Source organism: Sarcophilus harrisii, chromosome 2 (assembly GCF_902635505.1).
Source record: "Sarcophilus harrisii chromosome 2, mSarHar1.11, whole genome shotgun sequence".
Classification (NCBI taxonomy): Eukaryota; Metazoa; Chordata; class Mammalia; order Dasyuromorphia; family Dasyuridae; genus Sarcophilus; species Sarcophilus harrisii.
Window position 1 is genome coordinate 352,518,087 of NC_045427.1, and position 6,000 is coordinate 352,524,086.

The window sequence follows — 6,000 nt, forward strand, 5'->3', positions numbered from 1 at the left end:
TAGATGAAGAACTGCATATTACCTTTATTTCATTAGATTAGGATAAGCAGTTGGATGGATAATTTATAGAACTTGTCTTTATGTATGAATATACTGGGTCTCCCAAATCATAGTTTTTTAAAAAATATTTTTATTAAAAAGTGTTAACTTAGCATTATACCAAGACTCTTGGGATGTCCCACATCCAATCATCTATTTATCTTCTTGCCTTTGGAAAATAGAAAAAAAATTTTTAATAACTACTTTTTTCTGAAACAAAAGTCCATCTTTTTTAAAAAATAAAGTCTTCTGGTATTCTCTGTGAGTCATGGAACACATGGAACATGGAACACATGGATCATCCAAAGGACAATAGAAAAAAGATGTGTAGTGGAAATTATGATGGAAAATTTTTATAAAAGTTATTAAAAATGAATGTCTGAAAATTATGATGATCTGGCTAAGAGGCAGAAAAGAGGTAACTAATGTACTTTGAACTCTCAGGAAGGTTTAAGGAAGGTCTTCAAGCATATAGGAAAACATGGATAGAAGTCAAGATGGAAGAGTTGATGAGTTCTCAGATCACCTGGAGTATTTGAGTATTTATAGAAGAAAGCAATTAAGATCAGTATCACTAGTAAAAATTAGGCAGAACTTGAACTCAGGTCTTCTGACTCCAAGTACTTCATTAATCCTATTAGACTATGTTAACTGTTCCAGAGACTGCATAAGAATCATTATCATCCTTTTTATTATTGTAGTCATTTTCAATTTTATTATGAAAATATGTTGGAATCTTTACAAACTGTTAAGCCATTAGAGTTAATAGAGACAATAATTATCTAATTTGGCATGGTTCAATATGATTGATTTGATCTTAGAAAGAGATATTTTGGGCCAAAACTTGAAACAAGGTACTAAGTACAAATGATAGAAACGATGCTTGTGTTCACACCTTTAGAGAGCTCATAAGTATCTAAGTACTCAATGAAGTTCACACATTTGGGAGATTCAGGGTTTAGAAAGAGATATCCGAATTCACACCTCCTTTAGGGCCAGAGAGCACTCTGGGAGATAACCCAGAATCCCTCTCTCTCCAGAAGGAGGAGTTAACCTTTGGGAGATCATATATATACAGGAAGCTCTTAGAGCTGGAGAGAGTTATCTTGGGAACATTCCCAGGGGTCAGAGAGGAGCGCTCTGGAAGGAAGCCTACAAGCCCTATCTTCGAGGCAAGAGAGATTCATCCTATCTTCTACCTTGATGCTGGCTGGAGCCAGAAGGACAAACCTTTGGATTTGGAGACATTAGAAGGGAGTTCTTAGAACCAAGCAGAGAGATAGGCCTTTGAGCTAACCGGGCTATATTGAAGGACACAATAAAAGATCTGAACTTTTATCACCTGGCTGTGTTTTGGAAAAAGAACACCACAAAAATAGCTCTAAATTAAGATTTTAAGTTATATAATGTTCTATATAATGTTTTCTACAACTAAGAAGCTAAGTGTTTTTCTCCTTTATGAGTTGTCTCCCTTCAATTAGAATTGAATTATAATTAGAACATGGACTATCATATTTCTCATTATATTTTAGCATAGTGCTTGATACACAGCAACTGCTTAATACATTTTTCTCAACATATACACAGAATGCACAAAGCACACACACACACACACACACACACACACACACAGCTTAGCTTTTTTGTCTTTCTGAGACCTGGGTCCCTATGCCAGTCGGTTCCATCCAGTCCTGTTTCAGCCTCCCATCTCTACCTTTCCCCTAACTTTCCATTTCCATTTTGTGAATTATCTTCCTCCATTAGCATTTAAGCTACATATGAGCAGAAATAACTTTGGAACTATAGAATTATAGAGTAAAACGTGACCTAGATTTTTGTGTATTAAGGCAAGAAATAGGCATTTGTTTATTTGGTATCATTATCTCCTGACCCCAAGTTTTTGGCTTTACTGTGGACTTCACAGAACATCTTAGGTTCTTGAAATTGCTACTTTGAAAAGATTGTATTTCTAGCTTTATAGATCAATTTTATACAATAATAGGGAAATTGTTATGAAAATTGCTCATATTTTCATATTTCTTTTTATAATAATAACATTCATTTTTATAAAATTGTTATTGATGATTTTTTTAAACATCAACATGGTTTTCCCAGAATTTTCTCTTTGCCCCTTTCAGAGAGGCATCATATAACAAATAGAATTTTTTTTTTTTTTTTAAGAAAAAGAAAACAAAAGCAAAACCAGTCAATCCAGCAAAGAAGTTTGAAAATATGTGCAATGCTTGTGGACTTCCTATTTATGCAAAAGGGTGGAGATAGGTCTATAGTTTGTATCTCTTTTTTATTATTATTAAAATTTTATTTCAAAACATATACATGAATAATTTTTCAACATTGATCCTTGCCTTGCCTTGTGTTCCAGATTTTCCCCTCCTTCCCTCCACCCACTCCCCTAGATGGCAAGCAATCCAATATATATTATACACTTTAAGCTATATATTAAATCCAATATATGTAAACATATTTATACAATTGCTGCACAAGAAAAATCAGATCAAAAAAGAAAGAAAATGATTAAGAAAACAAAATGCAAATGAACAACAACAACAACAAAAAAAGTGAGAATGTTATATTGTGATGTATCTCTTTGGAGCCATACTTGTTCTTTGTAACTTTTGCAACATTCACTTTTGGGATTTTTTTTGGTAGTTTGGTACTTCTTATTTACATTGTTATAATTATTGTGTATGTTGTTTTCTTGGCTTTTCTTCATATTTTCATGATTCCATGATTTCCATGATTCTCTGTATTCATCCCATTCATTTCTAATAGTACCATGACATTCAATATTACAACTTGTTTAGCCATTCCCTAATCAATGGACATTGGCTTTGTTTCCAATCTTTGCTATCAAAAAAAGAGGTCTTTTTCTTATGATTGGCCTCCTTGGTACATAAGCCTATTAATGAAATCTCTTTTTGAACATTTTGGTTACTTTATTGACATAATTCCAAATTGCTTTTCAAAATAGTTATACTATAGGTCTACCAACATTGAACTAATTTGAAAAGTTCTCCAAGATTTATCATTTCTATCTTGAATCATCTTCGCCAATTTGGAGGTATGAAGTAAAATCTCAAATTCATATATATATATATATATCTTATTTAGTGTTATAGACCATTCTCTCCTTTAATTGTTAATAGTTTGTGTTTTATTTTTTGAGAACACTTTGTTCATATCTTTTGAGTGGAATAGCTTTTGCTCTTATTTATCAATAATTTATTTACCTGTGTACCAAGCTCTTATCAGATAAACTTGATACAAAGATTTTTTTTCCCCATTTGACTGGTTCTCTTGCTATCTTGTGCATTAATTTTGTCTATGCGGAAGCTTTTTAGTTTCATGTCATCAAAGTTAGCTCTTTTATCTTTCGTAATTGTCTCTATCCCTTGCTTAATTAAGAATACATTTCTTACCTATACTGGTGATGATCTGCTTTTCTTCTAATTTTTTTTATTATGATTTTTAATGTTAAGTTTACAAGTTCATTTAGAAAGTGTTATAGAATTTGATGTAATGTGTTGGTTTAAGCCCATTTCCTGCCAGTTTTTAGTGATTTTTAAAAGTTAAATCAAATATCTTTACTATGTAATATTTATTTTCTGCTTGATTGAACACTGGGTTCCTGAGTTCTGCTCTGATTCTCTTGTCTAGTCTTTTTTATGCTTTCTATGGTATTTTTGGTTTCCAACTTATCTATCCTCTAATTTTAATATCTGCTTTTTTACACTAAATTTAGACTTATAACTGAATTTCTAATTTTAAATTACACATTCAGTTTATTAATTCTTTTTTTCTATTTTATTAATATATGTCTGTAAGCTTATGATTTCACCTTGAGGATTACTTTAGCTTAATCCTAGAAATTTTATGTTGTTTCATTATTATAATTTTCTTTCACATGGTTATTACTTGTTTCTCTGATTTGTTCTTTGAATCACTCATTATCTAAGATTTCATTGTATTGAATCTCCATTTGAATCTGTGCCTTTTGTTTGTAATTTGTAAATTGCTTATTTGTATTGTTATCATCTCTAAAAGATGCATTTATTATTGTTATGTTTTTTTAAACATTTGTTTGTTATATCTTTGTGTCCTAATACATGGTCAGTTTTTGTAAAAGTTGCATATGTGTTATGGGCCATGGGTACTGAGGAATATGTATATTCTTCAGCAGTTCCATTTAGAAGATGCCATAAATATTTTAACTTTATTTGCTCCACTCAATTTTTATGTTCTATATTTTCCATTTTGTTTATCTTTCTGTTAGATTTACCCCAAATGAGAGAGTTTTATTGAAATCTCCTGGTACAATAGTGTTACTATGTTAGTCTTCTTGTAATTCAGGTATTGTTTCTATTATAAATTTAGATTCTGAGGCATTTTGGAGCATATGAGTTTAATATTGATGTTGGTTTGTTGTCTATGGTTTCTTTCAGTATGCTGTAGTTTCCTTGTTTGTACCTTTTATATTTTTAATATTTATTTTTGCTTTGTCTGATGGTATGATTGCAGCTCCTAATTTTTAATCCTGGTACATATTACATTTTGTTTCAGCCTATAATTTTTATGTTGTATATATTTTTGTTTTTAATTGTGTTTCTTATAACTAAATATTGTGGGATATTATTTTGTTATCCAGTTTGTCACTCTTTTTTTGTTTGATAAGATTATTTAATCCATTCACATTTAATATTGTGAATTAGGCTTATATATTCCTTCATTTGTCTGTAATAGTTCTTTTCCCCAAATTAAGATTCCCTGCCTTTTGTACAATACTGTTTTGTCAGTTATTTTAGCTTAATCTTTTTAAGGTAACTCAATTCCAATTAGCTCTGTTCTCTTCACCTTCCAGGGCCAACCTCCTTAAACTCTTCTTTATTACCTTTTACCTTTTTGATGTTTTGCTCATTAGTTTCTTTTTCATTCTTGATTTTATGTTGTTATTTAATTTCCCCCCCCCCCTTAATTAGTCAAGTAAAATCTATCTTTTTTCCTTCCCTTCAACTTGTTTTGTTTCTTAGTATTTAAATTTCATTTGCTGTGCCTTTTCATAAAAATTATTTCTTTTCCTCATTTTTTTCTATTTTAGACTTTATTCTTTGATTCATGGTCCTTATAGTTTCATACTCCTTAAGTCTTTGTATTGCTCATGAAAAGAAAACTTTTAAGGTTCTTATTTTGGATTTTTCAAAAGTTTTTGCATTATTTTCTTGAAGATCTTGACTCCCCTCTTCCTTTTTACTATTGTGTTCTTGATAGAGAGGATATTGCCTCATGATAAGAAATTTACTAGCTCCCTGATCTTTGTCTTCCCCTTTGTCATTTTCCACCCCCATTTGCCTAGAAGTCTCTACCCTAGATCCATTCTTTCTTGCTCTTCTTGGTGGCAGGAGCTCTAATTCACCTGGCAGGATAAGGTCTCTCTAAGCATCAGATTTTTGCAGGAGTTAAATTTCTCTTCATTGTTAATCTTTAACTTGATTAAGATTCATTATGTATTTCTTTTTATCTTCTCCCCCAACCCCTTTATGTGCCCTCCAATCCTATAATATAATTCCACAACAAATAATGATTCACATTGATTTAGATAGAATATTGTAATGTTTTAGGTAGCTAGGTGACACAGAACACCAGAACTGGAGTCAGGAAGAACTCATCTTCATGAGTTCAACTCTGGCCTCAGACACTGATTAGCTTTGTGACCCTGGACAAGTCACTTAGCACTGTGTGCCTCAGTTTTCCTCATCTGTAAAATGAGTTAAAGAAGAAAATGGCAAAACACTCCAATATCTTTGTGAAGAAAACTTCAAATGGGATAATGCAGAGTAAGACAACTAAAATGATCGAACAATATATTGTAAGGTTTAATCCATGAGGTTTCAGGCCTACTATCTTTTTTATTTGTTGTTTTTGGTCAAAGTATTTATTTATTCT